The following is a 25,782-nucleotide window of genomic DNA, read 5'->3' as shown; positions in this document are numbered from 1 at the left end:
GACTCGATGATGGTACTCTTGGATCCGGAATGTCCGAAAATGGGGGTGCAGAGCTTGGTTTCAAGTCTCTACCACCATCCCTTCAAAAGTTATCCCCCGAAACCAGTTGAGGTATGCACCAGAGTCCTCAAGGTTCTGGTTGACCCACTTTCCGACCTCGTAGAGACTCGAGGGTGGCACCGTTGGATCCCGAATGTCCAAAAATTTGGGTGCAGAGCTTGGTTTCAAGTCTCTACCACCATTCCTTTCTAAAGTTATCCCCCGAAACCAGTCGGGGTATGCTCCAGAGTCCTCAAGGTTCTGGTTGACCCACTTCCTGAACGCGTAGAGACTCCAGGTTGGCACCGTTGGATCCGGAATGTCCAAAAATGGGGGTGCAGAGCTTGGTTTCAAGTCTCTACCACCATCCTTTCAAAAGTTATCCCCCGAAAACCAGTGGAGGTATGATAATGACATGGTGCTAGGATTATAACCTAACACTGATGTCATCACAGAGCCCATGCTAGATCAAAGCACAGAGTCTGTGACGTCATCACATTCCCTTTGATGACATCACAGCCATCTAACATTCTGATGTGTTCTCTTGTGTGTGTGTGTGTGTGTGTGTGTGTTTGTGTGTGTGTGTGTGTGTGTGTGTGTGTGTGTGGGTGGGTGAGTGTGTGTGTAGGTGTGTGTGTACAGACAAAGTTATGGGGGTGCAGAGCCTGCTTGCAAGTCTGCAACACATTCAAAAGTTATTCCACAAAAACCCATCGAGGTATGCACCAGAGTCCTCGAGGTTCTAGTTGACCCACTTCCCAACCTTGTAGAGACTCGATGGTGGTACCCTTGGATCCGGAATGTCCGATAATGGGGGTGCAGAGCTTAGTTTCACGCCTCTACCACCTTTCCTTCAAACGTTATCCTCCGAAGCCCATCGAGGTATGCACCAGAGTCCTCAAGGTTCTGGTTCAGTCCCTTCCGGACCTCGTAGAGACTCGTTGGTGGCACCTTTGGATCCGGAATGCTCAAAAATGGGGGTGCAGAGCTTGCTTTCAAGTCTCTACCACCATCCCTTCAAACGTTATCCTCCGAAAACCCATCGAGGTATGTACCAGAGTCCTCAAGGTTCTGGTTCAGTCCCTTCCCGACCTCGTAGAGACTCGATGGTGGCACCGCTGGATCCGGAATGTCCAAAAATGGGGGTGCAGAGCTTGGTTTCAAGTCTCTACCACCATCCCTTCAAAAGTTATCCCCCGAAACCTGTCGAGGTATGCACCAGAGTCCTCAAGGTTCTGGTTGACCCACTTATCCACCTCGTAGAGACTCGAGGGTGGCACCGTTGGATCCGGAATGTCCAAAAATGGGGGTGCAGAGCTTGGTTTCAAGTCTCTACCACCATCCCTTCAAAAGTTATCCCCCGAAACCAGTCGAGGTATGCACCAGAGTCCTCAAGGTTCTGGTTGACCAACTTTCCGACGTCGTAGAGACTCGAGGGTGGCACCGTTGGATCCGGAATGTCCGAAAATTGGGGTGCAGAGCTTAGTTTCACGTCTCTACCACCTTTCCTTCAAACGTTATCCTCCGAAAACCCATCGAGGTATGCACCAGAGTCCTCAAGGTTCTGGTTGACCCACTTCCCGACCTCGTAGAGACTCGATGGTGGCACCGTTGGATCCGGAATGTCAAAAAATGGGGGTGCAGAGCTTGGTTTCAAGTCTCTACCACCATCCTTTCAAAAGTTATCCCCCGAAAACCAGTGGAGGTATGATAATGACATGGTGCTAGGATTATAACCTAACACTGATGTCATCACAGAGCCCATGCTAGATCAAAGCACAGGGTCTGTGACGTCATCACATTCCCTTTGATGACATCACAGCCATCTAACATTCTGATGTGTTCACTTGTGTGTGTGTGTGTGTGTGTGTGTGTGTGTGTGGGTGTGGGTGTGTGCGTACAGACAAAGTTATGGGGGTGCAGAGCCTGCTTGCAAGTCTGTACCACATTCACTTCAAAAGTTATTCCACAAAAACCCATCGAGGTATGCACCAGAGTCCTCGAGGTTCTAGTTGACCCACTTCCCAACCTTGTAGAGACTCGATGGTGGTACCCTTGGATCCGGAATGTCGGAAAATGGGGGTGCAGAGCTTAGTTTCAAGTCTCTACCACCATCCTTTCAAAAGTTATCCCCCGAAAACCAGTGGAGGTATGATAATGACATGGTGCTAGGATTATAACCTAACACTGATGTCATCACAGAGCCCATGTTAGATCAAAGCACAGGGTCTGTGATGTCATCACATTCCCTTTGATGACATCACAGCCACCTAACATTCTTATGTGTTCACTTGTGTGTGTGTGTGTGTGTGTGTGTGTGTGTGTGTGTGTGTGTGTGTGTGTGGGTGGGTGGTGTGGAAAAAATTCTTCGTCTAAATAGTGAGAGTTGCTAGTTCTCTGAAGAATTACCAAGACGGTGTGATGAATCAGATCTCTTTACTTCATGCAGCATGGAGAGAAGACTCTTGCACAGTGTTCTCTGAAGGTCTTACAAAGCATCTTGCCTTATATGCAAAACAACAGTTGCTGATTCTGTAACAGTGTCGATTCAATCATTCCTTTAACAATGTGTAGGCACACTAGTCTTCCTGAGTATACTGTTCCACTGATTTGATTGATTGATTGTTCACTCAGGCTTACAGTCACCTTCCTCTTTCACAACTTACATACAGAGACTCACAAAATTAGTACATTGATTATTCATCAAATTTGTTCATCTTCCACATTCCCCCCTTTTGACACAAAGTGTCAACATACTATATTGGGAATTTCACATCATAATTTCTTAAACTTTCAGTGATTAACAAACAATATTGATATCTGATAGTGACTTTTTAGCATATTCCAACTTAGTACACCGTTTTTATCTACACAAATTATATGAGTTTTTTTTTTTTACCAAAGAAATTTAATCATACCATTTCCTCATCCTCATTAGAACTGTTTTCGTTGTATGGGTTTCCTGGAGCCCATTCCGACATCTGTAACTCTGACAGACTATCATTGTATCTATCCAGTGGTATTTTAACATATAACGGTGTTTTCTCTTCTTCAACTATTCCAGTTATCCATCTATAAAGAAAAGCTCGCATACAAGTAAGAGCACAAGTACAAAAACATAAAGTAATACCAAATATAGTCAGGATGGGTATAAATATATGCAGGACCATAGCACCCCAAGGGCCAAACTGTTTAGTTAGCCAGCCGTTGAAACTGAAACCTGCTGAATCAGATGGGCCAAATGCATCACGAATCCTTCCCAGTGTTGTGATCACACTTGTAATATTGTCTGCATTGTCAGGAATAAGAGTGACACACGCTTCACCCGTTACATTTAATGTTTTACACAGACCTCCAGTTTTTGCCAAAATATAATCAAGGGCCATTTCATGTTTTAGCAGAGTTAGTCTATGGGACTTATCATAAGCAGCCAAATATTGAAAACCTTTTATAGTTTCATTAGCAAAAGCTGACATTGAATAGGTAATATTGTCAATGTGATCAGCCAAGAATGTAACACCATACCAAGGGAATAAGCCAATACCCCATTTTTCACCTAAAGAAATGCGCCAATGATAAGATTCAAGGTTTGCAAACTGTGCCATTTCTCGTTTATGGATGTGACTGTTCTTTGAATGTTGATCTAGAGTTATTGGAAGTAATGCTAGATTAGTTATGGTAAGATTGACAAAATAACAACAGCCAGACCATCCTGGAGGTAAGAACAGGAAAGCCTCATTTCCACAAAGCCAATACAAATTACCAATAGGTAGTATGCCTTTATGTGCAGGAGCATTAAGGAATTTCTTAATTAGTACAGTTTCTCCAGCTTTGATAGTGATATTAGTGAAACTAGACTCAGATTTATATGTTTCTAGACAAGCCACAGGGGTTGGACAGCGTGAAATTCCCATGAACTGACCTGTACCATTTGAACATAAACAGATAGGGTGTGAAATGGTTGTGCTTTTGGTAGGGATTTCTGTAGGTTCAGCATAAGTAGAATTTAAAGGAAATGGCTCTGGGACCATGTGGTCACAAAACCAATTTACACAAGACAGATAAACATTTGTCTGGTGTGTTGTGTGACCATATGTTGTTTTTCTTGCATTATACCATGTACGGTGGGAACTTTTACACCACTCACGTGTATTACTATCCATGCGTGGATGGCCAGCAAAATACTGAACTAAAGTGACAACTGGGTCTAAGCATGGACAATGTCTTACTTCAAGTTGGAATAAGGAGTGCCAGTTTGCTGGAGGACTCTGAACTGCTAAAACAGTAGTGTTAAGGCCATACAGTTTACGTTTTATCCAAGTAATGAAAGAATACCAACTATTTTTTTTAAAAGAGTCATCAAGCATTTCATCTGCATCAAATCCCCAAGGCTTCCATTCATTTTGTTCAAACAACTGTCTTTTTTTCCTCATTAACAGCTTGGTTTTGGCTGTTGTGGTGGCATCATTTCTTGGGGCCATTTGATTCTGTGTAAGTGGCATGCCAATGCCACTTCTGATGTCATCTTCTTCTGGGGCTTTTCCACCCTGCGTTGGTGGCATGCCAATGCCACTTCTCCCCTCTGTGTCTTCTTGCGCCCTCGGTGAGTCCACGCGTTGACAGCTGTTGGTTCTGTAGGCACTATCATCTTGTTGCTGACCTGATGGCCAGTATTGAACTCCAACAACTTTGTTGATCAATCCAATGATGAAGACGGCAATCAAGACCTTGCAACAGAATCTCTCAGCTGGTATTCCTGCCTTAGGTCTTCTGTCTTTTAGACGAAGCATCACCGGGGAAAGATTTGCACTGGGATGCATGGATCCACGTGTCCCTCTCAGCTATGCGGACAGCAGTTGGAGTTGTCAGCAGCACCTGGTATGGTCCCATCCACCGTGGATGATGCCAGTGCTTTCTTCTGAGGTCCTTGATCACTACCCAGTCGCCGGGCTGGATGGTGTGGAGTTGTGCTGACGCAGGTTCAGGAAAGGCAGCTTTTACCTTAGGGAAGATAAGCTTCAAAGCATGGTTAAGTGCACAACAATATCTTAACATGTCATCATCCATTCCTGTCAGAGTTAATCTACTTTGAGGAAAAGGGGTGTTAATCATCCGCATGGGGCGCCCAGTGATTATCTCATAAGGAGAAAGTCCAGTTGTCTTATGTGGGCAACCTCTCATAAACATCAGTGCAAGGGGCAAAACCTCAACCCATGTCAGTTTTGTTTCAGCCATTAACTTTGTTAGTTTGGTCTTCAAGGTCTGGTTAGCCCTTTCCACTGTACCTCCACTTGCTGGGTGGTAGGCACAGTGTGTTTTTAGGTTTATCTGCAGGCTTTCTGAAAGGGTTTGAATTACATTATTTACAAAGTGAGAACCATTATCACTAGTCAATTTGGATGGGAGTCCCCATCGTGGAATTACTTCTCTCAACAATGCTTTCGCTACGGAGACAGCCGTTGCATGCTTGCATGGGAAACATTCAATCCATTTTGAGAACATATCAATAATCACAAGGCAATACTTATAACCCCTACATGGAGTAAGTTCAATGAAGTCCATCATTAAATGTTCAAAAGGACCCTCGGGTTTTGGATGGGCAGACAAAGGCATTGGTACACTTTTGCCCACATTATTTGTGGCACAAATTACACACTTTTTACAAAAACTTTCAACAAAGGTTGAAAACCCTGGTGCATACCATAATCTATTTACAATGTCCAACATTCCTCCTTTTGACACATGATCAGGGCCATGAGTTAGTTTTGCCAAAAAGGGGAATATGGCTTTTGGAAGTACTGGGAGACCGTTTGGGTTTACCCAGACACCAGATGAGAGTTTAGTACACCCTTTTTTCCACCAACAAACTATTTCTCCAACATCAGCTCCTGTTTGAAGCAAGGAGACATCATTAATGGAAAAAACATCATCTTGGACAGTGAGGGGCATCTGCAAAATGGGGGAGACAGGAGAAAGAGCAGCTGCCTTTGCAGCAGCATCAGCGCTTGCATTTCCATGTGACACTGAATCAGTGGAACCTGTATGAGCCTGACATTTGCATACTGTGACAGAGGCAGGTAGAAGTAATGCAGACAAGAGGTTAATGATAAGAGTTCTGTGAGCAATAGGTTTGCCAGTGGAAGTGAGGAAACCACTGTTTTTCCACAAGGCGTGGAAGTTATGACACACATTAAACGCATACTGAGAATCTGTGTACACTGTGATGTCTTGTCCCGTTCCTAGAATGAAAGCACGGGTTAGTGCAAATAATTCAGCAGCCTGAGCAGATAGGTTATTTGGAAGTTTTGCACTTTAAATTATCTCATGTTCAGAACAAATAGCATAGGAAACACAAGGAGAACCATTAGAAGGATGTCTCATGGCCGAACCATCTACAAAAAACACAATGTTAGGAAAAGGAAAGATGTCACGATGCCTTCCCCCAGACCAGTCCGACGACTGGCCCAGTTTGGAATGGGAAGACAAAGGCAAGGCACTGGCCGACGCTTGTCACTGCAGGACCCCTGGCCTAATGCGTAACCCACAACTCAAGGCCGGCCGGGAAACAGTACAAGATGTTCATCCTCCCCCATGTCCCAATTACCAATAGCTAACAGATAGAAAATAAAAAAATAATAAGCAACCGAAAAGAGGAAGAGAAACAGGAGAAAAAAAGAGAAAAAGAACAGGAACTGGTAGTGGGAAATGGGACTGCATCTCAACCACTACCCTGCCGGAATAGGCATGTCCTGCATCCCCCCGCCAACCTCGCACCGAGGGGGAGGAGGAGGGGGGAGGAGGGGAGAAAGAAAATCTCCCAAAGAGAAGTCAGGACCCGGAATGAATCCAAAGGCTCGTGAAACAAAGTGCACCGGAAAGAGGGAAAGAGAGGAAAGGAGAAAAAAGAAAAAAACAAGAAAAGCAGAAGAAAAGAAAAGACAAAGGAAGAAAGGAAGAAAAAAGGAAACCAGGAAAACAGGAACTGGTAGTGGGAAATGGGGCTGCATCTCAACCACTACCCTGCCGGATTAGGCATGTCCTGCATCACCCCACCAACCTCACGGACGAGGAGGAGGGGGGGGTGAGGAGGGGAGGAAGAAAGTCTCCCAAAGAGAAGTCCGGACCTAGAAGGAATAAAGAAACTCATAAACCGAAATACACCAGAAAAGGAGAAAAAAGAAGAAAAGGAAGAAAAAGAAAAGTAAAAAAGAAGAAGAGAGAAAAAAGAAAAGGGAAAAAAGGAAGAGACAAAGAAAACCAGGAAAACAGGAACCGGTAGTGGGAAATGGGGCTGCATCTCAACCACTACCCTGCCGGATTAGGCATGTCCTGCATCACCCCACCAACCTCAAGGACGAGGAAGGGGGGGGTGAGGAGGGAAAAAGAATTTTCCCAAAGAAAACAAGAATCCCGAAAGAATTAAGAAGCAGTGAAAAAAGAGGGACACCAGGAATAGGTAGCAGGAAATGGGACTGCATCTCAACCACTACCCTGCCAGATAGGCATATCCTGCATCCCCCCGCTGCCTCGCCAATGGGAGGAAGAGGGGAGAGGTCTCATAAAGAAAAGAGAAAGGAAAGAAAAGGATAACCTGAGAGACCACCGAATAAACGCAGTGAAGTAGGACAAGAACCAAGGTGGTTAGGTTTAGGCAAGAACAAAGGTGGTTAGGTTTAGGCAAGAAAAAAAGTGGTTAGGTTTAGGCAAGAAAAAAGGTGGTTAGGTTTAGGCAGGAAACAAGGTGGTTAGGTTTAGGCAAGAAAAAAGGTGGTTAGGTTTAGGCCAGATGGAGATGACGGTTAGGTTTAGGATAAGTCTATGGGTCAGGGATCAACCAAGGAAACATGGGACATGGTTAGTAAGACATTCTGCCAGTGCAACAGTCTTGCTGGTGTTAGGTGAGCAGTTTTTGCTTGAAGGATGAGAGAATGGACAGCATGAGGGACATGTACAGTTAGAGGACACATAGCTACAATATCAGTTGTTGCTAAAACTGCTTCGGTAGCGGCTGCTACAGCTCTTAAACATGCTACCATAGCTCTCTCTGTGGTGGAAAGTCGTTTGGAATAGTACCCTATTGGACGCTGTTTGTCACCATGGGACTGGGTGAGAACTGCTGACATAAACCCATCATGTTCTGAAGCAAAGAGATTAAAAGGTTTGTTTGAGTCTGGGAGTCCTAAACAAGGGGAACTAGATAAGGCTTGCTTTAAGTCAGTGAAAGCAGTTTCTGCCTGAGGAGTCCAAGTCAAAAAGTCAGTCATGGCCAAATGTTTACCCCCATGTGTGATGTCATACAGGGGTTGGGAGATCTCCGCAAAGTTATGGATCCATGGACGGCAATAGCCTACTAAACCTAAAAAGGACATCATTGATTTTTTAGTCCGTGGTTTTAGAACATTAAGGATTGCCTGAATGCGGTCCGGACCTAATTTTCGACCGTCTGGAGTGATTATATGACCAAGGTAACGCACTGTTTGTGAAATGAGTTGCAACTTGTCTTTTGAAACCTTATGACCATTTTCTGCCAGAAAACAGAGAAGAGACACTGTGTCTGTTTGGCAAACCTCTTTTGTAGGGGAACAGACTAACCAGGTCATCAACATACTGGACAAGTTTACTACCACCTGGTGGTTGCCAGTGTGACAGGTTTTCGGCCACAGCCACAGCAAATAGAGTGGGGCTGGAGGCGAAACCCTGTGGCATCCTTGTCCAAGTGTACCTTTTGCCATTGAAAGTGAAAGCAAACCAGAACTGTGAATCAGGATGAACAGGAATGCTGAAATATGCATTTGCTAAATCAATTACAGAGAACCAACAAGACTCTGATGGAACTTGTGACATTAGTGTTACAACATTTGGTACAGTAGGGGCTGGATGTTGAACTGCTTCATTTATTGCCCTGAGATCTTGTACCGGTCTCCAGCTCCCATTTGGTTTCTTTACAGGCAAAATGGGGGAGTTGCATGGTGAATGAGGGCATTCAACAATGGCACCTTGATCAATGAGAGACTGAATAACAGGAGCAATGCCCTCAACAGCTTCAGGACTAAGTGCATATTGTTTCTTATATGGTCTAAAAGTAGATTTTGGTTGAACCATGACAGGAGTTGCACCCTTTATATCCCCAAAATCAAATTTGCTACATGCCCACAATCTATCAGGTACTGTTGACAGCAATGCTTCTTCTTTAGCAGTCAGTGGCATAAGTGTAACCTTGTTTTTTTTGTGTGAATAGCTCTGGAGACCACTACCTTGATTTTCAGTGGATAGGATGTGAGTTTTAGTGAACAGGAGTGTCTTACAATCTAATGTTAACTGTACATATTGTTGGTATGTAACAACTGGTTTATCACTGTCCTCATTTGTGTTTACTTGAGTGTCTGTGTCTGTGTGTTTCTCAATGCTCTGACCTGCCTCCGCTGTTCCCTATGGCTGTGTTGCCTGGAGTCCTGGAGAATGAACGGCTACTCCTCTAGGGGGTGCATGTAGCCATGATTCTTCTGGATGTTGTCCATTATGCTGGTTAGGCTCAGGAGTGGGACAGTCTCGAACCATATGTCCATAGCCTTCACATCTGTAGCACTTTAGTTTGCGTTGATCAGTGCTGTCATTTCCCCCTTGAAGCTGAGGCAGTGGGTTCAGTCTTCTTCTCCCTCTACCACATCCTCTCATGTTGTTCTGGCGAAACTGCCCTCTCTGTCCAGGGTTCTGTAGCCCACTCTGCTGGTAGAACATTAACTGAGACAAAGAATGTCTGGGAGAAGCAAGGTTACTTGGGCTCTTTTTCACAGTCACTGTTGCAAGAGTCTGAGAGGAACTGGACAGATCAGGGTACAGTGATTTCCCCTCCTCCCCACTGTCAGAGTCTTTCTGGGGTTGTTAGCTTCAGAGGTGGTATCTGCTGATTGTGGAGGAGGAGTCTTTGGTGGCTGAAAGGTTGAAGGCATAGGGACAGCATATGGAGGAGGTAGAGCCCTATCTCTGGCCCTACGTTTTTTCCTTTCCTTATTTCTCTCATTCATACATGCTTCTTCTCCTTCTTCTATTTCTTGTTTTACCATCAAACCTGCCATAGATTTTGCTTCCCTCAATTCTGCTTCTCTTTCCCATTTTTGAAAAGTTTGCCACTCTATTTTTCTGTTCCCTACTTTCTTTACATTAGATTCTTCCAACATTATTCTACATCGCTTTAAACAATCTGTGCTCAGTGTACCTATTAAGGGAAAGACTTCCTGTGTTATATTGTGCCAAAGTGGAACATCCTCAACCACACTTTTACCCCATTTTGCTGCCATTATTTTAGCAGGGCCTGTAAGAGGGTCTGGTAAAGGTTTTAACTTCCCCGTTTTGTTCCCCATATTTTCTGCTGAGCTACTGGTATAGGTGTGCTTTAACTTTCAATGGTTTCTTTCTTTTTTTTTTTCTTTTTTCTACACATTCAAATTATTAATTAATTAATTAAAACCGCTATGATTTTACCATACTAACACATATTCGAATTTTTCATCATGCACCCACTACTTTTGACTACAACCACGTGGTTTCTATGACACATTCACTCTCAGCCACACACATTTGTAATGTTTACCACATATACTAGACATCAACAAACATACTAAACACCTTGATAGGTCTACAGTTAACCCTTTTTGCTACATTCAACTGGCGCCATACACACTCACACTCACACTCACACATGTGTTAGGTCCCCTCGACCTTTTTGTTATAATATAGTTATTTTAAGTTTTAGTTTTTCCTTTTCTAAATTTTTTTTTCCTTTTTCTTTTTTTTTTCTACATTATTAGTTTCAAGACCACACAGGAATTATATGAAACTGGGTCCATTACCACACAGGAATTACATGAACCCTTGTTCCCATTACCACACAGGAATTACATAGGAACTTAATATTCATTACCACACAGGAATTACATGAATATTTGACAGTCATTACCACACAGGAATTATATGATCTGTCTCACTACCACACAAGAATTACGTGACATGACCTAGGTTTAATAGAGCAAATGATTCATAACACCGTACCTGCTTATCAAATAGATGGAGCGTCCGCTGTTCAGCTCCCGTCCTCAACGTCAGGCGGGATCCTGTCCTCCGTTTGTTGAAGCGGAACTTTCCCTACCGGTATTAACCTTCAGTACAGACCCAGGAGCTGATCAGCGGAACGTCCATCCCATCCTCGTCGCCAAATAATGTGGAAAAAATTCTTCGTCTAAATAGTGAGAGTTGCTAGTTCTCTGAAGAATTACCAAGACGGTGTGATGAATCAGATCTCTTCATGCAGCATGGAGAGAAGACTCTTGCACAGTGTTCTCTGAAGGTCTTACAAAGCATCTTGCCTTATATGCAAAACAACAGTTGCTGATTCTGTAACAGTGTCGATTCAATCATTCCTTTAACAATGTGTAGGCACACTAGTCTTCCTGAGTATACTGTTCCACTGATTTGATTGATTGATTGTTCACTCAGGCTTACAGTCACCTTCCTCTTTCACAACTTACATACAGAGACTCACAAACTTAGTACATTGATTATTCATCAAATTTGTTCATCTTCCACAGTGGGTGTGTGTGTACAGACAAAGTTATGGGGGTGCAGAGCCTGCTTGCAAGTCTGTACCACATTCACTTCAAAAGTTATTCCACAAAAACCCATCGAGTTATGCACCAGAGTCCTCGAGGTTCTAGTTGACCCACTTCCCAACCTTGTAGAGACTCGATGATGGTACCCTTGGATCCGGAATGTCCGAAAATGGGGGTGCAGAGCTTAGTTTCACGTCTCTACCACCATTCCTTCAAAAGTTATCCCCCGAAAACCAGTGGAGGTATGCACCAGAGTCCTCAAGGTTCTGGTTGACCCACTTGCCGACCTCGTAGAGACTCAAGGGTGGCACCGTTGGATCCGGAATTTCCAAAAATGGGGGTGCTGAGCTTGGTTTCAAGTCTCTACCACCATCCTTTCAAAAGTTATCCCCCGAAAACCAGTGGAGGTATGATAATGACATGGTGCTAGGATTATAACCTTATACTGATGTCATCACAGAGCCCATGCTAGATCAAAGCACAGGGTCTGTGACGTCATCACATTCCCTTTGATGACATCACAGCCACCTAACATTCTGATGTGTTCACTTGTGTGTGTGTGTGTGTGTGTGTGTGTGGTTGTGTGGGTCTGTGTACACAGACAAAGTTATGGGGGTGCAGAGCCTGCTTTCAAGTCTGTACCACATTCACTTCAAAAGTTATTCCACAAAAACCAGTGGAGGTATGCACCAGAGTCCTCAAGGTTCTGGTTGACCCACTTGCCGACCTCGTAGAGACTCAAGGGTGGCACCGTTGGATCCGGAATTTCCAAAAATGGGGGTGCTGAGCTTGGTTTCAAGTCTCTACCACCATCCTTTCAAAAGTTATCCCCCGAAAACCAGTGGAGGTATGATAATGACATGGTGCTAGGATTATAACCTTATACTGATGTCATCACAGAGCCCATGCTAGATCAAAGCACAGGGTCTGTGACGTCATCACATTCCCTTTGATGACATCACAGCCACCTAACATTCTGATGTGTTCACTTGTGTGTGTGTGTGTGTGTGTGTGTGTGGTTGTGTGGGTCTGTGTACACAGACAAAGTTATGGGGGTGCAGAGCCTGCTTTCAAGTCTGTACCACATTCACTTCAAAAGTTATTCCACAAAAACCAGTGGAGGTATGCACCAGAGTCCTCAAGGTTCTGGTTGACCCACTTGCCGACCTCGTAGAGACTCAAGGGTGGCACCGTTGGATCCGGAATTTCCAAAAATGGGGGTGCTGAGCTTGGTTTCAAGTCTCTACCACCATCCTTTCAAAAGTTATCCCCCGAAAACCAGTGGAGGTATGATAATGACATGGTGCTAGGATTATAACCTTATACTGATGTCATCACAGAGCCCATGCTAGATCAAAGCACAGGGTCTGTGACGTCATCACATTCCCTTTGATGACATCACAGCCACCTAACATTCTGATGTGTTCACTTGTGTGTGTGTGTGTGTGTGTGTGTGTGGTTGTGTGGGTCTGTGTACACAGACAAAGTTATGGGGGTGCAGAGCCTGCTTTCAAGTCTGTACCACATTCACTTCAAAAGTTATTCCACAAAAACCCATCGAGGTATGCACCAGAGTCCTCAAGGTTCTGGTTCAGTCCCTTCCCGACCTCTTAGAGACTCGATGGTGGCACCGTTGGATCCGGAATGTCCAGAAATGGGGGTGCAGAGCTTGCTTTCAAGTCTCTACCACCATCCCTTCTAAAGTTATCCCCCGAAACCAGTCGAGGTATGCACCAGAGTCCTCAAGGTTCTGGTTGACCCACTTACCGACCTCGTAGAGACTCGAGGGTGGGACCGTTGGATCCGGAATGTCCAAAAATGGGGGTGCAGAGCTTGGTTTCAAGTCTCTACCACCATCCTTTCAAAAGTTATCCCCCGAAAACCAGTGGAGGTATGATAATGATATGGTGCTAGGATTATAACCTAACACTGATGTCATCACAGAGCCCATGCTAGATCAAAGCACAGGGTCTGTGACGTCATCACATTCCCTTTGATGACATCACAGCCACCTAACATTCTGATGTGTGTGTGTTTTGGTGTGTGTGTACAGACAAAGTTATGGGGGTGCAGAGCCTGCTTGCAAGTCTGTACCACATTCACTTCAAAAGTTATTCCACAAAAACCCATCGAGGTATACACCAGAGTCCTCGAGGTTCTAGTTGACCCACTTCCCAACCTTGTAGAGACTCGATGTTGGTACCCTTGGATCCGGAATGTCCGAAAATGGGGGTGCAGAGCTTAGTTTCACGTCTCTACCACCTTTCCTTCAAACGTTATCCTCCGAAAACCCATCGAGGTATGCACCAGAGTCCTCAAGGTTCTGGTTCAGTCCCTTCCCAACCTCGTAGAGACTCGATGGTGGCACCGTTGGATCCGGAATGCTCAAAAATGGGGGTGCAGAGCTTGCTTTCAAGTCTCTACCACCTTTCCTTTAAACGTTATCCTCCGAAAACCCATCGAGGTATGCACCAGAGTCCTCAAGGTTCTGGTTTAGTTCCTTCCCAACCTCGTAGAGACTCGATGGTGGCACCGTTGGATCCGGAATGCTCAACAATGGGGGTGCAGAGCTTGCTTTCAAGTCTCTACCACCATCCCTTCAAACGTTATCCTCCGAAAACCCATCGAGGTATGCACCAGAGTCCTCAATATTCTGGTTCAGTCCCTTCCCGACCTTGTAGAGACTCGATGGTGGCACCGTTGGATCCGGAATGTCCAAAAATGGGGGTGCAGAGCTTGCTTTCAAGTCTCTACCACCATCCCTTCAAAAGTTATCCCCCGAAACCAGTCGAGGTATGCACCAGAGTACTCAAGGTTCTGGTTGACCCACTTACCGACGTCGTAGAAACTCGAGGGTGGCACCGTTGGATCCGGAATGTCCAAAAATGGGGGTGCAGAGCTTGGTTTCAAGTCTCTACCACCATCCCTTCAAAAGTTATCCCCCGAAACCAGTCGAGGTATGCACCAGAGTACTCAAGGTTCTGGTTGACCCACTTACCGACGTCGTAGAAACTCGAGGGTGGCACCGTTGGATCCGGAATGTCCAAAAATGGGGGTGCAGAGCTTGGTTTCAAGTCTCTACCACCATCCCTTCAAAAGTTATCCCCCGAAACCAGTCGAGGTATGCACCAGAGTCCTCAAGGTTCTGGTTGACCCACTTACTGACCTCGTAGAGACTCGATGCTGGCACCATTGGATCTGGAATGTCCAAAAATGGGGGTGCAGAGCTTGGTTTCAAGTCTCTACCACCATCCCTTCAAAAGTTATCCCCCGAAACCAGTCGAGGTATGCACCAGAGTCCTCAAGGTTCTGGTTGACCCACTTACCGACCTCGTAGAGACTCGATGCTGGCACCATTGGATCCGGAATGTCCAAAAATGGGGGTGCAGAGCTTGGTTTCAAGTCTCTACCACCATCCCTTCAAAAGTTATCCCCCGAAACCATTCGAGGTATGCACCAGAGTCCTCAAGGTTCTGGTTGACCCACTTCCCGACCTCGTAGGGACTCGAGGGTGGCACCGTTGGATCCGGAATATCCAAAAATGGGGGTGCAGAGCTTGGTTTCAAGTCTCTACCACCATCTTTTCAAAAGTTATCCCCCGAAAACCAGTGGAGGTATGATAATGACATGGTGCTAGGATTATAACCTAACACTGATGTCATCACAGAGCCCATGCTAGATCAAAGCACAGGGTCTGTGACGTCATCACATTCCCTTTGATGACATCACAGCCACCTAACATTCTGATGTGTTCACTTGTGTGTGTGTGTGTGTGTGTGTTTGTGTGTGTGGGTGGGTGTGTGGGTGGGTGTGTGTGTACAGACAAAGTGATGGGGGTGCAGAGCCTGCTTGCAAGTCTGTACCACATTCACTTCAAAAGTTATTCCACAAAAACCCATCGAGTTATGCACCAGAGTCCTCGAGGTTCTAGTTGACCCACTTCCCAACCTTGTAGAGACTCGATGTTGGTACCCTTGGATCCGGAATGTCCGAAAATGGGGGTGCAGAGCTTAGTTTCACGTCTCTACCACCTTTCCTTCAAACGTTATCCTCCGAAAACCCATCGAGGTATGCACCAGAGTCCTCAAGGTTCTGGTTCAGTCCCTTCCCGACCTCGTAGAGACTCGATGGTGGCACCGTTGGATCCAGAATGCTCAAAAATGGGCGTGCAGAGCTTGCTTTCAAGTCTCTACCACCATCCCTTCAAACGTTATCCTCCGAAAACCCATCGAGGTATGCACCAGAGTCCTCAAGGTTCTGGTTCAGTCCCTTCCCGACCTCTTAGAGACTCGATGGTGGCACCGTTGGATCCGGAATGTCCAAAAATGGGGGTGCAGAGCTTGGTTTCTGTTGTTGAATTTGCCTCACGTGCCTCACTAGCTCTTAGATTGTTCCCTGAGTCTCTCTTTATATGGGTGACAATGCAGTCGTGAAGGGTCCAGTCATAGGTCATCTAACCTGAACAGGCACACTAGTAGTTGGTCACTCTGCACAACTACAGTCCACAGCTGCACAAGTATGAGAGTAGTGCATCCCCCAGATACTTTCTCCTGAGGTCCCAAGGTTATGGCTTATCGGGCAGACAGACTGTCTCCACATTCTCTATCAGGGCACAATACATGAGCAAGGCCGACAGATACAGTGATTTAGAGCAAAGAGGTGCATAGCTTCTTGTTTTGCACTTATGCCCAATAGAATTTGTGTACACATAGATAGACACATCAGGCCCATACTTGGTGGCGTGTCAAATTCCAGCGAATGTCAGGGGACAGTTAAATACCTTCACTCGAGAAGTAACCTTCAGAATTGGGTTGGCTGTCACAATATTCTCTGTGTATTGCTAATCTGAATTCTCCTCGATCGAGCTTCATTAAATACTCCTGTGTAAGTCATCTGGGACTCCCGAACTCTTCTTCAGTGTCTGAGTGAACCATTCTTCAGAATTTCCACTACAATCATCACCAGCAGCAGCAGCAGCTCAGGAGCCTCCTCCTCCTCCATAACGACGACAACAACAACAACAACAACAACAACAACAACAACAGCAGCAGCCTCCTCCTCCACAACAACAACAACAACAACAACAACAGCAGCAGCAGCAGCCTCCTCCTCCACAACAACAACAACAACAACAACAACAGCAGCATCCTCCTCCACAACAACAACAACAACAACAACAACAGCAGCAGCATCCTCCTCCACAACAACAACAACAACAACAAAAACAACAACAACAGCATCCTCCTCCACAACAACAACAACAACAGCATCCTCCTCCACAACAACAACAACAACAGCAGCATCCTCCACAACAACAACAACAGCAGCAGCATCCTCCTCCACAACAACAACAACAGCAGCAGCTTCCTCCTCCACAACAACAACAACAACAACAACAACAACAGCAGCAGAATCCTCCTCCACAACAACAACAGCAGCAGCAGCAGCAGCAGCATCCTCCTCAACAACAACAACAACAGCAGCAGCATCCTCCTCCACAACAACAACAACAACAGCAGCAGCATCCTCCTCCACAACGACAACAACAACAACGACAGCATCCTCCTCCACAACAACAACAACAACAACAACAACAACAGCAGCAGCATCCTCCTCCACAACAACAACAACAACAACAACAACAACAGCATCCTCCTCCACAACAACAACAGCAGCAGCATCCTCCTGCACAACAACAACAACAACAACAACAGCAGCAGAATCCTCCTCCACAACAACAACAGCAGCAGCAGCAGCAGCATCTTCCTCAACAACAACAGCAGCAGCAGCAGCATCCTCCTCCACAACAACAACAGCAGCAGCATCCTCCTCCACAACAACAACAACAACAGCAGCAGCATCCTCCTCCACAACAACAACAACAACAACAGCATCCTCCTCCTCCACAACAACAACAACAACAACAACAACAGCAGCAGCATCCTCCTCCATAACAACAACAACAACAACAACAACAACAGCATCCTCCTCCACAACAACAACAACAACAGCATCCTCCTCCACAACAACAACAACAACAGCAGCATCCTCCACAACAACAACAACAGCAGCAGCATCCTCCTCCACAACAAGAACAACAGCAGCAGCATCCTCCTCCACAACAACAACAACAACAACAACAACAACAGCAGCAGAATCCTCCTCCACAACAACAACAGCAGCAGCAGCATCCTCCTCAACAACAACAACAGCAGCAGCAGCATCCTCCTCCACAACAACAACAGCAGCAGCATCCTCCTCCACAACAACAACAACAACAGCAGCAGCATCCTCCTCCACAACAACAACAAGAGCAGCAGCATCCTCCTCCACAACAACAACAACAACAGCAGCAGCATCCTCCTCCACAACAACAACAACAACAGCAGCAGCCTCCACAACAACAACAACAACAACAGCAGCATCCTCCTCCACAACAACAACAGCAGCAGCATCCTCCTCCACAACAACAACAACAACAGCAGCAGCATCCTCCTCCACAACAACAACAACAGCAGCAGCAGCATCCTCCTCCACAAGAACAGCATCCTCCTCCTCCACAACAACAACAACAGCAGCATCCTCCACAACAACAACAACAGCAGCAGCAACAACAAAAACAGCAGCAGCTCAGGAGCCTCCTCCTCCACAACAACAACAACAACAAAAACAGCAGCAGCTCAGGAGCCTCCTCCTCCAACACAGCAACAGCAACAACAACAACAACAACAACAACAACAACAACAACAGCTCAGGAGCCTCCTCCTCCTACACAACAACAACAACAACAGCTCAGGAGCCTCCTCCTCCTACACAACAACAACAACAACAACAAGAACAACAACAACAACAGCAGCAGCAGCTCAGGAGCCTCCTCCTCCTCCACAACAACAACAACGACAACAACAACAACAGCAGCTCAGGAGCCTCCTCCTCCTCCTCCACAACAACAACAACAACAACAACAGCTGAGGAGCCTCCTCCTCCTACACAACAACAACAACAGCAGCTCAGGAGCCTCCTCCTCCTCCTCCACAACAACAACAACAACAACAACAACAACAACAACAACAACTCAGGAGCCTCCTCCTCCTCCTCCACAACAACAACAACAACAACAACAACAACAACAACAACAACAACAGCTCAGGAGCCTCCTCCTCCACAACAACAACAACAACAACAACAACAGCAGCAGCTCAGGAGCCTCCTCCTCCTCCTCCACAACAACAACAACGACAACAACAACAACAGCAGCTCAGGAGCCTCCTCCTCCTCCTCCACAACAACAACAACAACAACAACAACAGCTCAGGAGCCTCCTCCTCCTCCTCCTCCTCCTCCTCCTCATCATCATCATCATCATCATCATCATCAACAATATCACCATCAGCAGCAGCTCAGGAGCCTCATCCTCCTCCCCCTCCTCCTCCTCCTCCTCATCATCATCATCATCATCATCATCATCAACAAAATCATCATCAGCAGCAGCAGCTCAGGAGCCTCATCATCATCATCATCTTCATCATCATTGTAGTGGAAATTCTGAAGAATGGTTCACTCATCTGTCCCAGATGACTTACACAATGAATATATATATATATATATATATATATATATATATATATATATATATATATATATATATGATGAAGCTCGATCGTGGAGAATTCAGATTAGCAATTTGGAATTTTGGAATTTGGAATTTGACAGGCCTCCATGTATGGGCCTCGTGTCTATCTATGTGTACACAAATTCTATTGGGCATAAGTGCAAAACAAGAAACTATGCACCTCTTTGCTCTAAATCACTGTATCTGTTGGCCTTGCTCATGTATTGTGCCCTGCTAGAGAATGTGGAGACAGTCTGTCTGCCCGATAAGCCATAACCTTGGGACCTCAGGAGAAAGTATCTGGGGGATGCACTACTCTCCTACTTGTGCAGCTGTGGACTGTAGTTGTGCAGAGTGACCAACTACTAGTGTGCCTGTTCAGGTTAGATGACCTATGACTGGACCCTTCACGACTGCATTGTCACCCATATAAAGAGAGACTCGGAACATTCTAAGAGCTAGTGAGGCAAGTGAGGCAAATTCCACAACAATCATCGTCATCATCATCATCATCATCATCATCATCAACAAAATCATCGTCATCATCAGCAACAGCTCAGGAGCCTCATCATCCTCCTCCTCCGCATCAACAACATCACCATCAGCAGCAGCAGCAGCTCAGGAGCCTCATCATCCTCCTCCTTCTCCTCCTCCTCTTCATCAACAACATCATCATCATCATCAGGAGGTCAGAAGCCTCCTCCTCCTCCTCCTCTTCCTCCTCCTCCTCCTCATAAACATCATTATCATCATCAGCAGCAGCTCAGGAGCCTCCTTCTCCTCCTCCTCCTCCTCCTCCTCATCATCATCATCATCATCATCATCAACATCATCAGCAGCAGCTCAGGATCCTCATCATCCACCTCTTCCTCCTCCTCCTCCTCCTCCTCCTGCTCCTCCTCCTCATCAACAACATCGTCATCATCAGCAGCAGCTCAGGAGCCTCCTCCTCCTCTTCCTCCTCCTACTCCTCCTCATCATCAACAACATCATCATCATCATCAGGAGCCTCCTCCTCCTCCTCCTCATCATCATCATCATCAACAAAATCATCGTCATCAACAACATCATCAGCAGCAGCTCAGGATCCTCATCATCCACCTCTTCCTCCTCCTCCTCCTCCTCCTGCTCCTCCTCCTCATCAACAACATCGTCATCATCAGCAGCAGCTCAGGATCCTCATCATCCACCTCTTCCTTCTCCTCCTCCTACTCCTACTCCTCCTCATCATCAACAACATCATCATCATCATCAACAAAATCATCGTCAGCAGCAGCTCAGGAGCCTCATCATCCTCCTCCTCCTCCTCCTCATCAACAACATCATCATCATCAGCAGCCTCAGGAGCCTCCTCCTCCTCCTCCTTCTCCCCCTCCTCCTCATCAACATCATCAGCAGCAGCAGCTCAGGAGCCGCCTCCTCCTCCTCCTCCTCCTCCTCCTCCTCCTCCTCATCCTCATCCTCATCATCCTCATCATCATCATCAATATCATCAGCAGCAGCTCAGGAGCCTCCTCCTCCTCCTCCTCCTCCTCCTCCTGGCTCTTCTCTCTTGTAGTCGCCTCCTCAGCTCAGGAGCCTCCTCTTCTGTCTCTTGGTAAAATATACCGATGGTGGCAGCTAACATTGGTCCATCCCTGATATAAATAGTTATTTTATCTTAAGTCTTTACTTTTTAAATCCAGTGTGAGACTCAAATAAAAGCCATTGCAAGAGATTTTCCTGCCATTGGCTCGTGATGTACAGAACATTCAAGGCTTGTGTTAATTAAAAACACTTCAGAAAACAAACAGTAGTAAATTGAAAAGAGGTTTTTGTTGCTTCCTCATAATAAATAGACATTTTATTGTTAGTGTAGCAGCTAAGCTTAGGATCTGTTGTGGAAAAAGTGTTTTGGAGCACTGTAGGCAGCGTCTGTGTGGGGGTTATTGTACAGTACCAGCAAGAACACATCGTCTCAAACTGTCAGCACCATTCTGTGTGCTCATGTCCTTGTGAGTTCATTCTTCCAAGCTTGAAGTGTCTCTCTAGGAACACAAGTCCATACTTTACACTCTTGGGTTTGAGAAAGGCCTTGGGTGTCATTTCTCTCAATGGCAGCGATTTTGAATATATTCTGTTCAGTGTTCTCTCTTGAAGGGAGAGTTCACACCAAAATCAAAAATACACATTTTCCCTGGCCTGTAGTTCTGTTTATCCATCTAGATTTTTTTGACATGAGTTGGCAAGTTTTGGAGATATTGACCATAGGAATGTCTTGTGGTGATCAATAGCACCAAAAAAGATGTTGCTCAGATGTTGGTGGACAGGTTTTCAGAAGACAAAGGTGGTCATCTCCATTTGCCTCAGGAGCGAATGCACAATGCACACAACCAAATGCAGAAATGTGAAAGAACATCCGTCTAAACTCTAGCTACCACAAACAACTTGGTTACAGTTGGACGTTATATGACAGGTTCACATGCTTTTCAAGTGTGTCCTAAAACAAAAGTCCCATTTCCACCAAGAGTAACAATTTGAAAGTAATGTGTCTGAAATGTCAAAGAGCTCTTACTGTAAACCAAGTCCTGTCCAGTCCACATGCATCTTTTCAACTTGTGAAGCTGTGTGTGTCTTGAGTCTTCTAAAGGCTGACTGTTATATGTGTCCTAGACAGGTTCTAGAATGTTGATACGTCCTCAAAGACACAAAAGAATTCTGTGATGTCACACTGACACACACACACACACACACACACACACACACACAGAAGTGAACACATCAGAATGTTAGGTGGCTGTGACGTCATCAAACGGAATGTCATGACGTCACGGACCCTGTCAGTATTAGGTTATAACCCTAGCACCATGTCATTATCATACCTCCACTGGTTTTCGGGGGATAACTTTTGAAAGGATGGTGGTAGAGAATTGAAACCAAGCTCTGCACCCCCATTTTCGGACATTCCGGATCCAACGGTACCACCATCCAGTCTCTACAAGGTCGGGAAGTGGGTCAACCAAAACCTCGAGGACTCTGGTGCATACCTCGACGGGTTTTTGTGGAATAACTTTTGAAGGGAATGTGGTACAGACTTGAAAGCAGGCTCTGAACTGCCATAACTTTGTCTGCACACACACACCCACAGACATACACACACACACACAAACACACACACACATACACACACACACACACACACACAGAAGTGAACACATCAGAATGTTAGGTGGCTGTGACGTCATCAAAGGGAATGTGATGACGTCATGGACCCTGTGCTTTGATCTAGCATGGGCTCTGTGATACCATCAGTGTTAGGTTATAACCCTAGCACCATGTCATCATCATACCTCCACTGGTTTTCGGGGGATAACTTTTGAAGGGATGGTGGTAGAGACTTGAAACCAAGCTCTGAACCCCCATTTTCAGACATTCCGGATCCAATGGTGCCAACCTCGAGTCTCTATGAGGTCGGGAAATGGGTCAACCAGAACCTTGAGGACCCTGGTGCATACCTCGATGGGTTTTCGGAGGATAACGTTTGAAGGAAAGGTGGTAGAGACGTGAAACTAAGCTCTGCACCCCCATTTTTAGACATTCCGGATCCAAGGGTACCACCATCGAGTCTCTACGAGGTAAACCACAGTTGTATTTACTGGTTATCCCTAAATATGGCGCTAAAGACCACGAAACAGAAATTCATCCTTCCAAAGCAATGTACAGTTGGATTAAAACTACCAACTGTAATTCATTGTAGGCCGCCAGAAATGTTGCTGCGGGCCGCCATTGGCCGGGGGGCCGCACTTTTAGAATTTATGCGCTAGAGGGTTGGGCTTCAGAATGCCGGACGGTTGGGTCTTTGTGAGTCTTCTGTTAGTGTTCGATGCCACTCGGAGATCGAACCGGAGTTTTTTCTGCATTAAAGGGTCTTGAGGCTAGATGTTGGGTTCATGAGCCTTTACATATTGGGAAGCTGGTCTCGAGTGACTACTTGAAATTTGGGGGCAATTTTTGGGTCCGTCCTCACGTGGTAGATATACAAGTCATGTGTCCTGGGACCACCATATATGTTAGTTTTTACAAAAGCTACTGCAAGTCAGTACACTGATATTTGGCTGAACAGGCCTCGGTCATATACTTGCAAAGTCTTCTAGTCATATGTTGCAAAGACTGGCCAATGGATTGTTAAACTTTGTAGGTCTTAGTCAGTGGGCTGATGGCCATTGCTGTTCACTGGTCAGGTTTAGCCATAGATGAGGATTTTTAAAAAGCTTTGGCTACAAAGTAGTTGACCTGGGTGGGACCTACGAAGTTGAACAAGCCATTGGCCAGTCTTTGACTAGCAGACTTTGCAAGTACATGACCGAGGCCTGTTCAGCCAAATATGAGTGTACTGACTTGCAGTAGCTTTTGTTAAAACTAACGTATATGGTGGCCCTAGTTCACCTGACTCGTATATCTACCACGTGAGGACGTGCCAAGCCACTGCTACTGACTTCCTATTTCCTGTCACGTACTGAATGTGTGGGTCAAATTTTGTCCCTATGAATCAAGTGGAATTGCCCCAAAACGCTCCTCAATGCTCAGAGTTCCACTTCCAAATTTCAATCTATTCAGCTGGGTGTGACTCCAAATCTTCATCTATTTACATTCTAATTCTTTATTAATGCTTCTAAATGTATTTCAGCACTCTTGACCCTCCATAAAACATGTAAACTTACCTAAATATGTTTCTGCAAGTTTGGTCACAGTGTTTTGCAAAATTTGCACTTAAATCAAAAATTGACTCACCATGCCTTCCGGCTGCCAAGCCACTGCTACTGACTTCCTACTTTCTGTCACGTACTGAATGTGTGGGTCAAATTTTGTCCCTATCCATCAAGAGGAATTGCCCCAGCAGTCAGGGAGTTTAAAGCCAGGTGGCCTGCATTCTTTCATACTGATGAGGTAAACACATGCTTGCCTTTTCCCCTCTCCTTATTATGCAATTTCAGTGTGCAGCTGTTAAAATGTAAAGTCTGATAAGGTAAAACAAAAGATGACCAACATTTGGAGAGAGACAAATCTCCTATAGAGGAAGCAGTTCTTTATTTTGGCCACTTGGGGGCAGAAGATGGCATGCTACTCTTCTAACTTCTACCAGATAAATGCTGAATTCCAGCAGATTACAACACTTCCACTTGAGACAAACTTCTTGGTACAGTTGGACAATATTTTACCCCAGCTGACATCTGTTTTCCAGAAGAAGGGAGATGTTTCTGGCTAGAAACTACCTGTAAATTTATGTATACGATGTTATGGAATTTTTTTTCATACATACTTCATACACTGTGTAATTGTATTGTCCATATGAAGCCCCAGTTTGCGTCGTCAGTAAGTCTGGATTATTTGCAAGATGCAAAAATAAAAAAAAAATATATTGTCTTTTTAAGGCAATAATACCATATGGGCTAGAGATGCAGTCATGTGATCAGACAGGTGCCAGTTCAATCCTGTTTTCTCAGGTGGTGATAATAAGATTGGGCTATAGTTGTACTAAGCACCTATGTGTTAAGAGGACAGCATTGTTGTCAGCTGTACTGTATGTCTGTATGTTCATACCTCACTTTTTTTAAAATAAAAACTAGGCCATGCTTCACAGTTATATAGATATATTGTAACTTAGAAAAGTACATGTTTATAGTGGGTTAGTGACTTACTGTGTGCTGTGACTGTGGAATACAATATGACATTTGACGAATTCAGATGTTTCTAATGCTCCTCTAGAGATGTCTTTGTATCTAGATACATTAGATACGGAGACAACAGCTCTGTGACAGAGTAATTATTACAAGATCAAAGCAAGGCTAGTGGAGTAAGAAAAGCAGACATTGTTCACAGGGCTGAACAACGTTCACATTTTTAGGCAGCATAGATCACAGCTAAGAAGCTGAGATGATAACATTAGAAGACAGGGCAATTGATTATCATAAGCCCTAGTGCAACCAAATATTACAAAGAAGTTTTATGTCCGTGCAGTACTGGTTTGCCAACAAATGAATTGTCCTTCAACTTAACCTATAAAGGGTTCTAACTTTAATATCAGTGTTCTCCATTAATTACCCAGAATGTGGCAACCCCCCACAGTCTAATTTATCTTGCCATAGTCTCATTATGAACCAGAAATATTTTAAGACTTCTCATAACAACATTAAACATTATGCCATTGCTTCAGCAAGATATCGTTCAGATGACATGCACAGCCTTTGTGGAGACCAGTCAGTCCAAACAGTATATTGGTGTGATGTCACACATAATTTTACAACAATGATAATCTGGTGACTCAGTCAAGGTTTAGTTATGACTCTCAAACAATGCAAAATGAAAATCAAATTGATTGACACTGCCAACTGACAAAAGATAGGATTTATGTTTATTTTCTGTAGCTAACTACTAATTATTAGCAGAAATACAGGTGTCCTAAGTTAACCAGGGAAATAATCACCATGGAAAACTCATCAATGTACTTACACTGCACTTTTGTTGCCTCTTCTAGCCAGCAGCTGC

General features: G+C 45.1%; 1 pseudogene; it reads right to left on the bottom strand.

Annotated features, from left to right (window-relative positions):
- Window positions 1–4,800: 4,800 nt before the first annotated feature.
- LOC146304365 (uncharacterized) overlaps window positions 4,801–25,782 on the bottom strand; it is a 70,068-nt pseudogene continuing 49,086 nt past the window's right edge.

Source organism: Lutjanus erythropterus, unplaced genomic scaffold (assembly GCF_056507025.1).
Source record: "Lutjanus erythropterus isolate fLutEry1 unplaced genomic scaffold, fLutEry1.hap2 Scaffold_155, whole genome shotgun sequence".
NCBI classification, from domain to species: domain Eukaryota; kingdom Metazoa; phylum Chordata; class Actinopteri; order Lutjaniformes; family Lutjanidae; genus Lutjanus; species Lutjanus erythropterus.
Note: the sequence above shows the minus strand (reverse complement) of the source record. Positions and strands in the feature narration are given on the sequence as shown.